The sequence below is a fragment of the Quercus suber genome, unplaced genomic scaffold (genome assembly GCF_002906115.3).
Source record: "Quercus suber isolate HL8 unplaced genomic scaffold, Cork oak 2.0 scaffold_186, whole genome shotgun sequence".
In the NCBI taxonomy this organism is placed as follows: domain Eukaryota; kingdom Viridiplantae; phylum Streptophyta; class Magnoliopsida; order Fagales; family Fagaceae; genus Quercus; species Quercus suber.
Genome location: NW_027069644.1, coordinates 1,021,990 through 1,033,949, shown reverse-complemented (window position 1 = coordinate 1,033,949; position 11,960 = coordinate 1,021,990). Strand labels below are relative to the sequence as shown.

At 33.1% G+C, this 11,960-nt stretch overlaps 1 long non-coding RNA gene across 3 annotated transcripts; it reads left to right on the top strand.

Annotated features, from left to right (window-relative positions):
• Positions 1-7,638: 7,638 nt before the first annotated feature.
• Positions 7,639-11,471, top strand: LOC112024674 (uncharacterized). 3 transcript variants are annotated; one of them, XR_010630964.1, is made up of 6 exons: positions 7,639-7,766; positions 8,710-8,854; positions 8,986-9,140; positions 10,280-10,406; positions 10,668-10,729; positions 11,095-11,471. It is a non-coding gene; the product is annotated as an uncharacterized LOC112024674 (long non-coding RNA). The 3 variants fall into 3 exon arrangements; XR_010630965.1 differs by lacking the exon at positions 8,710-8,854 and having other exon boundaries at positions 7,640-7,766; positions 9,032-9,140; XR_002884159.2 differs by lacking the exon at positions 8,710-8,854 and having other exon boundaries at positions 7,640-7,766.
• Positions 11,472-11,960: the final 489 nt, after the last annotated feature.

Below are 11,960 nucleotides of genomic sequence, written 5' to 3'. Positions count from 1 at the left end.
AACAACTACACATCTTCGAATATTTTTTTATTCAACACCTAATTATTATAATAAGAAAAAAACATTTGAAGAGTGAACAGTAGCCCATCAGACTTGATGAGCTACTGTTCATGAGCCAAAAAAAAAAAAAAAAAATCTAGGAATAGAGAGTCCGTTGGAGAGCTTTTTTTGGATTTCACTCCTTATTATAGAGAGAATTTTGAATTTATATAGACCATTGGAGATGCTCTAAGAGTTGCAATCTAAAGTTGTTTTTCTTCCATCAGAAATTTAAAAATTACTAGCCATGCAATAAGGAGGTGTCACTGCAACGGTGCAACAAAGAAGGATGACATAGAGATAACGCGAGGTCATTGAATAATATTTTTACAAAGCTAATCTTGTACAACAAATGGGAAGAAAATTCCACTTCAGTGAAGTTTCGCAGTAGTGAGGTGATAGACTTCCACGTTCTTTTATTTTTAAACAAAATGTATATATATTTAGGTTTTTTTGGTTAGGATGAAAAGGAAAATAATGAAAAAAAATTGAGGAGAGGAAATGGTGGGATGAGTACAATTTTATTAGTTTGGTAAAGAAGAAACTCATCTCCGAAAGAAAGAGGGTTAGAATATTTTCTTCCTAGGCTCAATTTTTTTCCCCTACTTCCCTAACGAAAAGAAGACAAATTTCCTATTTCTCCCATATTTTTCTTTCTAATGTATTTATAAAGTGCAATTTGTACTAATTTAGTCATGTTATATTTTTCTTATGTAAAATAGATGGATATGTAATAAATTAATATGAGGGATTAAATTCTATAAGAATGTGGTGTAAAACCCATATTTTATCTTTCCAATTTCAACATGTCACATCATCTTATTACATATTTAAGAATAAACATCATCACACCCAATCAATTCTAATACCCATAAATAAATCCAACCAAATTAGGAGTTTATTGATATGTTATTAGGTGTTATAGAATACATTAAATTTTAAGTAAAATATTGATGTGATAATCTCTTATTGGACAGGAATGGCAACGGCTTAGGTTCAGGCCAGGTTTTTCCATACTCTGACCCGACCCACGGGTCTGCACCTGAAACCCGGACTCAGCCCGTTTATTAAACGGGTTTTTTTCTTAACCCCAAACCCGCCCCGTCGGGCCTCCGCGGGCCCTGCAGGCCCCGTCTCCTCATGCCCAGCCAAGCCCAAAATCAGAAACACAAACTTCGATTTATGATTTTTCGGCCCAAAATCACAAACACAAATACAAATCCAAACACGATCACAAACATAAACACAGAAATCCTAAACACAAATGTTAGATCTATGATTTTCCCTTTCAAAATCACAAACCAAACACAAATTTTAGATCTATGATTTTCCCTTTCAAAATCACAAACACAAACTCACATTGAGACGAATTGAACCCAGAAAAGAAAAAAAGAAAAAAATGGAGATCGAGGTGGAGCGAGGCCGTGAGGCCATGGCCGAGGAAGATGAGAGGGGCAGAGGGCTGTGCGACAGTGAGATCGGCGACGGTGAGGATGAACGGAGTTGAGAGATTAGAGAGCTGTAGGCTTGTGACAGTGTGGCGACAGTGTGAGATCGGCGACAGCGACTGCCTGTGCTTGACTGCTTGTGGGCTTGTGGCTGTGTGAGACAGTGAGTGAGAGAACTGAGACTGAGTGAGTGAGATTGTAAGTTGGAGATGTGAGGTTGAGGTGTGAGGTTGAGGGCGTGAAATTGAAATAAGATCAGATAATAAGAGGTGGATGGGTTAGGGAAATAGGGTTTACATTACAACTATATATATAGGGGGTTTTTTTTTTGTAATTTCAGGGTAACCGGGTCATATCCGGGTCGGGTTTCGGGTTTTTTTTTTTTTTTTTTTAAACGCGAACCCAACCCAGACCCGAGGATTAAATAAGACTTTTATTAATAGAATAACATCCACACCAGGCCTTTACTTTTTGTTAAATCGCTTTTTGTTCATTTAATTTATGCGCAGGGTCCACGCGTTTGTGGCCTCTATTCTCATTCTTTTAGCAATGTTATAAATTCAAAGCTTTTTTGGGGATTAATTAAATAATAATAAGTTTAGAAATATAATTTTTTTATACCGTACTACGTTTTTCCGAACAGTTGATGATGTGACTCTAAAATGACCGATGAGCAATAAAGACAGTATTAGAAGAATGTTAAAATAAGTAGGCATCTACTATTTCAATAAGTTGTGATTGCATAGGAATTGATATGAAATTTTTTTGGAAATCCTAATACAATTCCTTATAACCATTTTAAAAGCCCATTTACAAAGCGTGATATTTAAAATTTGAATGTATTTTTCTCATTATTAATTAATTTTGAGGTAGTGCGATACAATAATTGACAAAAGTGCAGCTCTTCCTAGGACGTTCACATTTTGTGAAAAAGATGGTAAATATTGTCCCTATTCCATAGCATTGATCTTAGTTAAACAAGCAAAGGACAAAGAGAACGGCATTCTTCCTAGGACGTTCACATTTTGTGAAAAAGATGGTAAATATTGTCCCTATTTCATAGCATTGATCTTTAGTTAAACAAGCAAAGGACAAAAGAGAACGGCATTCTTGCTGCCTTGGTCGACTTACATATTGTACTTTTTGAATTGACTATTTTTGTTTTTGTTTTTGGTGGGAGGCTGTTTTATTGACTGCATAAATATTGGAGTGAATTACATTTAAAATGTTATCGGTATGAGAGGTTAAGGCTACGCCTCAAGTTTGTCTTTGGTTCTGGTCGGCTGTGGCTTTCATGATGGTGGCTGAAACTTTAAAAACAAAAGCCTATTCATAGGGTGGTGGCGGCTGAAACTTTAAAACCAAAAGCCTATTCATAGGGCGGCGGCGGCTGAAACTTTAAAATGAGGTAATGGCAAAGGTCATGGTTTTCAGATTCAGATCATTCATTTAATCGTAAAAAAAAAAAAAAAAAAAACAAAGAGGTTTAAAATTTTTGAGATTGAACTGAAGTTGGACCGAGATCGAACCATGATAACATCATAATTAATTTAATAATTATTTTAAATATAAATAAAACATCAAATTAATAAAAGTAGAAAAATTAACTAAAATAGTCTAATTTAATATAGAGATCTATCTTTCAAATATTTTTTCTATTATAACTTTTACAAGACAAATAAGAAATGTCAAATCCTAAGCAAATATAAATAGAGTATATCTTTATTTATTTACATGTTAATTAGTAAAACTTGTGATAATAGTAATAACAATGATAATATAATAATTATTATAATATCATAATCATACCGCACCTTACTTTTGCTGTTACATGTGCGGTGCAATGCGGTTTAGAGTTTATAGCAAAAATCATAATCACACCGCACATCATTTTTGTGGTTACATGTGCGATGTGATATATAAGATACAGTTTGAAACTAGTATATTTTTCAAATTTTGAGTTTTTCTTGCTCAGTCAAAAGCTGATTTTTTCTACTCAGTCAAAAACTGATTTTTCCCTTTGTTTTGGGCGAAATTTTAAACTATTGAGCTAGTTTTTCTTTATTTTATATTGGCTTTCCTAATCAACACTTGCTTGGATTATTAAATTTTTTTTTTGAAAATTAGAGTTATTAAACTATTAATAATATATTTAATATTAAAAATAAATAAATTAATAAATAGAGAGTGCAGTGTGGTGCGATTTGTATGGTTTTCTTATTATAAAATCTCAAATGACACTGCATTATACGGTGTGATGCACTGTTAATTGCGATACATTGCGATTATGCTATTTTGTAAATAATTTTAATGCGATTTATGCAATTTGATGAACACTTCTAGTTCTAAGATTACAACTTCTTTCACATAACTCTAACCGGACAAATTTTGAGTAATTATTTACCACTTTTGCATAAATCTATAATTCTTTTCTCCACCAAACATTCTGTGACGTCATAATTGGGGCAAGAAAACACATAGGCCACAACCTTGTCTACTTGAAATTAATTATAAGTACTTTATGATATGGCCTATGGGCTAATAGTTAAATAGAGCCTAGCTTCTTTTGTTTGTAGTACTAGTCAGTAGTCAATTATATGGTTGAACCGAAATAAGGGAGTTAATGATTTACTACTGTTTCTTTTGTACTTTTTTTGGTTGTTGATTCTTTTGTACTTTGTGTTAGAGGTTAAGAACAACTGAATAAAAAGATCAACGATTTGGGTACCCCACTACCTTTTCATGTCCGAATCATTTTTTCGGCAGATCCTTTTTCCCCCAAAGTATAATTTCATACGTGGAATATTCTTTTCTCCTTTAAAAAGCTCCTCACGTGAAACAAGAATTCCATGTGTGGAAATTATTAATTATTTACACACTAGTAGTTCTCTTATCGTGGCATCTAAAGCGTATAGCGTGAGAATCACGTGCTCCCTTTTATCAGTTCACATAATCAAAGATCAAAATCCTCTGACAATTAAGAATATTTGGATTTTGGAGGTAGTTGTGTTAAAATTTAACCTTGCAAAGCCAATTTAGCATTGAGAGCTTGACACGAACCAAGTGGTCTGTGGCTTTTGTGTCAAAATTGTCATCAACATAAAGTCTTAGTCCTTAACTCCATTCAAGGAAGCACTAAAAGTCTAGTCCTTCAGCAATTGTCGTAATCTCCGGGATTAAGGTCAAAAAATGAAAGACCTAGTCCTCTAATAAATCAAGATATATGGATAGGTTGGTGACTCCAAAAACTCTTCAACTATTAAGACCTATAAAGTAGCTCTGGTATGAACGTGTAAAGAAAAATCTTGGAATAGTAGTGCAAGAATCATTGTCATTTTAAATGAAAGGATAAGTATGTGCCATGTATAACTAAATAGCGATTGAACAGTCAAAACCGCATCTAGAATATGCACTATGCCAACATGCATGTTGACATAGAGTTCATAGTCCGCGTCAATTTTTACTTTTTGATGGTTAATTTTTCAAAAGAAGAATCGGTTACACTTTATCAAAAACAAAAATTCATGATAGTGTAAGGAAGTGTATTCTAGTTAACTTAATTAATACATTTTTTTTATATTGTTAAATGAAAATTTTGTGTTCGAACTTGGAATTTCAACTACATAAATAAAAATCAGCTTGATGATAAAGAATAAAAAATATATAGTTTTAAAATAAGTGAGACAATATATTTTCTTTCATTAATTAATTATCATATTCTAAGAAAAGATAATTGAACTAAACTAAAACTCTGCAATCGTTTGAGAGGCCAGGTTTCCATCCAATTTAAAGGCTCCCAAAAACTAATTTTGGATGCAGTATCATATTAAAACTCCTCCTTTCAAAAAAAATAAAAAGTATCATATTAAGACTCTAAGTTGACTAGAAAATCTTTCTGTGTATGTTTTTTTGTAAAAATTTGAGTGATATTTCAAAAAAAGAAAAAGAAAAAAAGAAAGTTCGTGAAACATAGTGGATTTAATAAACCAAAACTACTATTGCATTATAAAAAGAAAAAAGAAAGATAGATAATGGACGCCCAGAAATATGGATGCTGTGAATTTCAAGAAGTATTTTTAACAAAATTTTTAGTCTTCCATTGGCTACCCTTGAGTCCTTGACAATGACTACGTACCATACCTGCATTGGTGAAATTTCGAAGATTTTTTAACCAAAAAAACAAAAACAAAAAATTCCAAGATTCGTCATATGGCTGCCCTATCAAATTTCAGCCGCGGCCAATGTAAAGACTTCTCATTAGATTGACCTACCCACCACTCAGCATAGGTACCCACCAGTGCGTATACACGTAACCAGAGTGGAACCCACCATGTGAAGAGTGAAAAATCCTGTCCTGTTCAGATTCCAGCCTATATAATAAAATCCTCATCTTCATCTTCATCTTTCAGATTCAAGCCTATATAATAAAATCCTCATCTTCATCTTTCAGATTCAAGCCTGCCATTGAGTCTTCCAAGTGCCTATATAACATCTGAGCTTCAAGCCCTCAAATTATCTATGGCACGTTGGGCTTTTGCAAATCCTCCAACTCCTCTCACCCCTTACAGTACTTTTGCAGATTCTCCCCCGCCTTTGATCGGGTAACACTATCTATGACTATATATAGTTATTAGTTGTTATTATTAATTTTTATACATGTGTTTGTGTGTTTAATTTATAGTCAATTTCTGAATCTTTTCCGGTAATGATGCACAGAAAACTTTAACTTTGTAACAGGGAGGAAAAGCTTCTTTTCGGCATCAAAATTGCTGTCGCAATAGTTGGTTTCATGATCTTCATTGTCATACTCATTCGTAAACTACGCGAGTGTAATTCTTGCAGTGGCAGCAGCGCCAGCGAAGGTGGCGGCGTTATCAACAGTCAAGTCGGTATCCAACTTCCAACTCTGAATACTGACGATGGCTCTATCATAGCCTCAGCTGCCTGATACTTGTTACCAACGTAGTGCTTAAATTTACCCTTTACATCATTTGGAGCTTCCACGTCCAGAGGAAGATTGCGTTCATGCAAAAAGTAGATTTCCATGTTTTAGTTTTGTTGGTTGTTGGTTGAGAATAGGCAAGCATGACTGTCTGTGTCAGTAGTGTGAGATTTGCTTGCTGTTTGTTCTGTATTGTGTTGGTGACCTCCGTACACTTGCATAATTATTAGTTTGATTGAAGAAGTTGTTATTCTAAAGAGAGAATATATATGTTTCTTTCTACACATGTATGAGACTTGAAGGTTTGATTTTTAATGTACAATTATATTGTCTATACGTGCGCGTGATTTAATTACCTATTTTATGCCTATTGCATAATCCATTTGAGTTTATTTGAATTGGGAAATTTAGAATATATATGATGGACTGTGGGTGTGGTGACTGGTTTTTTGTGTTTTTCTTGCAAAAAGAGTGTTGTCGTTTTTACTATGTGGGCCAAAAAGAATATTCTGTAAGACCGCGTGGCGCAAGGTTTTTATTTTGGCTAAGAGGTTTTAGGAAATGAAGATCCATGCAAGGCAATCTATGAATTAAATCTTTTTTTATCTCAAAAAAAAAAAAAAATCCTTCTCACAGTAAATTCAGGATTCACACACGTGAGAAAGAGGGCGTCTCATGAAGAAAGGAAATTCAAGAATTGTGCAAACTGGTCCAAGAATTTAGTTGTTTTTTATTTGTTAATATTTCTGAGGGCAAGATTTAAGTACTATTTTTTAAGATTTTCTTCTTAAGATTTTGCTATATGAATTTTTTCCATATGAGATGGGAATCTATTTTTTTGTTAAATAGCTATATGTCTAAATTTTTAAAAACAAAATCTAAAAAATAATAACTAAGATACTATACTTAAATTTTACCTTATTAACTAAATATTATTTTTGTTCTTTGCATTAAATTGGTTTTTCTTATATTTTATCTTTACTAATTTTTTTTCACGTCAAAGTATGGCCTACGTTATTTGGAGAGTTATTTAAAAGTTTTTTTTTTTTTTGGTTAAAAGTTATTTAAAAGTTTAACCAATACAACCTTTAAAAAAGTACTCCATAAATAAATAAAACCTTAAAAAAAAAAAAGAAAAAAAAAAAAAAGAAGGGACCGTCTTTCCTCTTTTGGCCTTTGGGCTCCAAATATTTACTTTTTTTTTTTTTTTTATTAAACTCATTTTTGTTCATCAGTCTCTCTCTCTCTGTAAGAAAACTCAAATACAGATCTCCGACGACGAACTGAGGCGCGGTGGTCGGCGATCTCAACTCCTCCGCTTTTTCTTCCGATTACAGGTCTCTCTTTAAATTACAGGTTTCCCCCAAAAAAATAAAATTTTTTTTAGTAAAGAGACTACGAAGTATGAAAGCAGTAGTATAATTTTTTTTTTTTTTTTGATGAACAAAGCAGTAGTATAATTTGAGAGCTAGAGTTTGTATACTTTGGAATTAGAAATTGCATACCTATCTCTTGGAATCTGAAGTATGGGTTGGGTCTATGAGGTTTGAACATATTGTATTGAAGAAATGCTTAAAATGAAGTTGATAAGTATTTCATTACTATCAATTTAAATATGGATTGGATCTATGAGGTTTTTTCTGATTTGGTGTAATCTGAAGCATGGGTTGGGTTGGTTCTGTTATGCATTCTTTTCCATTTTGATATAAACCAACATCTTTAGAGTTTACATTGATTATGGCAGATGGGTTAGCCTAGATGTGTTGTTTGTGTGATGGTTACAGGTGTGAAAACCTTTTTCTTTTCTTTTTTTCTTTTTTTGATATGGGTGTGAAAACATTTCAAGAATATAACAAGCACTAACCACATAAAGAACCATAAACCATAAATGAAAAAAAGTTTTCTTTCTCTCTTCTCGAACTTTTTGTCTTTTTTACTTTCTGAACACTCTGCACAGCTTCAATTAAATAGAAAAACCCTTCTTGTATGCTTGATTTATCAAATATGGCCCTTCGATTGGTTTATATGTTTTTCATGAATTGAGAAGATGTAAAAACAAATCAAAAGCTCGGCTCTTTTACTAATGAAGAGTAAATTCAAATAGCTTTGTCGTTTTATTTGAAGACTGTATGTATATATTTTTAATATCATATAGGTAACATATTTCTGCAAGCAAGTCAGGGAAAAATGTGCATTGTTGTAATTTTATGTTTTTGAACAATTCTAGTGTTAAAATATGATGTGAAGGGAAAAACTTTTATGGTTCATATCTTGTGGCAGAGGCTGTTAGGGAAGAAAGTTGTATTTATTACCAGCACGGATAAGCATGGGGAGAAAATTACTACTGCTGCAGCAGTCCAGGGTTCTGACCCAAGTGAACATTGCGATGTTAATTTAACAAGAATATAAGACACTCTGGAAAGATGTAATATTAACCCAAGATACGAAAGCACTCTCAATTTACTTTAGCCTGACTTGTTGAATGTTCCAATTGTTGTGTATAGTTTCCAATTTGTAATGATCTCCTTTGTTTTATTGTTTACATTCTGCCTGCAGTTAGACATATCTTATGATAAGTTCATACGGACTATTGATCTGTCAGATCCCAAGCATGAATCAATTGTGAAGGAATTTTACTCAAGGGTTCTTGCCAATGGTGATATCTGCATATATATGAAGGAATTTATTGTGTCTGCTGTGAGGAGTATCAGGTAATATTTGCATTTGAACTTGTAAATGTGGATGTAGCAACATTATCTAAATTTAATTTCCCTTATCTGCTTATTGTTTTTATATTCACATACATACTTTTGGATTAGTGATGGGGTTATTGCATTATCTATAATTGAGCATTTGATAAAAAGTGAGTTCTTTTATTTTTGTGGGTGCTAATATTTGTGTAGAAAATCTCCTTTGATATTTACAAGAACTTGTTGAGATTACTCATTATGTGGAATTCCTTTTTTATTTTATATAGATTCTCGCTGATTTCCATTTTCATATATGCACTGTCTTGTTTGAATGTATGTATTTATGTATTTGTTGTGGTCGTTTTGTTTGAGAGAGGTTTTGTATGCGTACCACAATAGTGTAATGTCTTTAGCTCTATGAATCTGCTGGATGAGAAAGAATTGCTTGATAACAACTGTTGCCCTATGCAACTGAAGTCATGTGTTGTGTGGAAAGAGGATAATTACTACTTTGCACTATCAAAAAATAAAAAATTCTTGGAAGAAACTTTGACACAAAATCCAAATTTTTTTCAGCCTTCTTTCCAGTTAAATGAGGTGAGATAGTAGGTAATTATGAAAAAACTTAGTCTAGCATGTCCTAAATAGTTGTCCCTGAGCTTTAGTGTTGAAAGATTTTCTTGGGGGCTGCGTTCAGCATGATTAGTATCCTGCTAAGAGCCTGAGCATGCTGTAAGCATAATAATTAGCATATTGTGTATATATTGTTGTAGTAAATTTGTATTAGCTATTGCTATAGTTATAGACACATGACAGAATGCATTTGATAGTACTTTCCATTCAAGATATTCTTTTTGAAGAGTCATTATGTCATGATTGCTAATATATTCCTTAAAACGTTTTTGTGCTGAACCAACAATACTTTAAATACGCCTTTTGGGTAAAGATTTATTGGTGACATGCCCTGTATTGATAGTGCTTCTGCTGTCAAATGTCAATCATGCTTGGCAGGGGAATCAGTTTTTATGAATTTAATCTAAAATTCTCTTTGCATCTCTTTCCCCTTGGCAATTTATTGATGAAATGTTAGGAATACCCTTTTTGTATCTCGCTATATGGAATTTTCTATTAATCACTTCCATAATCTTTTTTTCTTGAAGGTGTAAAGCTGGATCAAAAGTGGCTTAAGAGATTTTTTTCCTTTTCCCGAGCATCAGTGTATTGGGGCATCCCAGTTCCTAATGACAATAAGCAGACCATATATGTGTGGCTTGATGCATTACTAGGGTAAAGTTCTTTTCTTTTGTAATTCAAAATTTGCTAAGCTTCTGAGTTCCTAATTTGTATTACAAATATTTATTTACTTATCTATTTATTTATTTTATTACCACAAAACATGTAGTAGACATCAGTCAATTTCTAACTTATGAAACAACTGTTTGTATATATGTCTGTGTGTGTGTGTGTAAGATTTATGAAAGCTTCTGCTTTATATAACATTAGCAATCTTTATCTATTGACTTTTTATTTCATTTTTCTGTTGAACAGATATGTATCAGCACTATCAGAGTACACAGGGCAAGCTAATCTACAAAGTGCTGTTTCTTCAGGTTGGCCTGCCTCACTACACTAGATTAAAATATGTATAAGCATCTTCTATGCTTAAGTTTGTGCAACTGGCCACTTAATAGCTGTACTAAATCTATTATCTTTATTCTAATTATTAAACCTAACATAAGCTGTAAGACCCCTGATTCATTAATTTTGCAAATAATTATCTCTCTCCAGGTAGGTGCTGTATTTAAGCATCAAACTTTGGATCGTGCATGCTGTGAAATATGACATCATATTTTTTGCTCAAATTCTATTAAATATTAATAATGCTAGATTTTAGTTTCTTTTGAATGATAAGTAACACTTACATATGAAAATTCCTTAATTGGTTTTGCTGCTGACTGCTGCTGTATGAGACCAGCAAATATGGAATGACATAAACATTGGTGAGAGTGAAGCAGACTGTTGGAATTGGAGAGGCAATGCTTTGAAGTCTACAGACCAAAGGTTGAGGAGGCTGCCAATGCCAAGGCACGCCTCCATTGTCTGTTGCAGCCGAAGAAGCTGAACTTGCAACTCTCATGGCTGAACGCCTCCATCTGGATTTTGGATTATCGTGGACTTGGTGAAATGTGGTATTTCGTTATTTTGCATGGATGTTTTGGTCTAACATGTTAGGATTTTGGAACTACTGCGGACTTGATAATATATTAATTTGTGGTCTTTTGATGTATGTGCGTTCGTGGAACACATTGAAAGAGACTCGGAGCATTTTATATAATATTGAGTTTTGAGATAGTTTAGACTTTGTAATGTAGTTCTTTAGAGTATGTGTATGGTTGTGGTATGTATTGAAATGATTAGGTGCAAGGTATCTAATATTGTGTTTTGGAATATAATTTCCAGTAGGTTACGTAATATAGTGTTTCAAGCAAGTTATATAACTCATTTCAAGGGTCATAAGCCACACTCCTGAAAGTTGCAGAGATTTACAACAATAACACGATATAAAATAAGCAAAGCTGCTAACGTTTTTAATTATGATTTGAGTTATTCAACATTAATACATTATTATAACCACAATACAAAACATGTAATACAAATTAAATAAAGCTATACGGAAACACATTGCATTACAAAAAGCCCGAATGGTTCATCAAAAAAAAAAAGCCCAATTGAGAAAGTCACGAACAAAGCCGATTACTAGGCCCATATTTGTACAAGGGATAGTACAATGAGTCCAAGAGTGGGCTTGGGCCCGAGACTTTAATCGTAGGCAACCTTGCC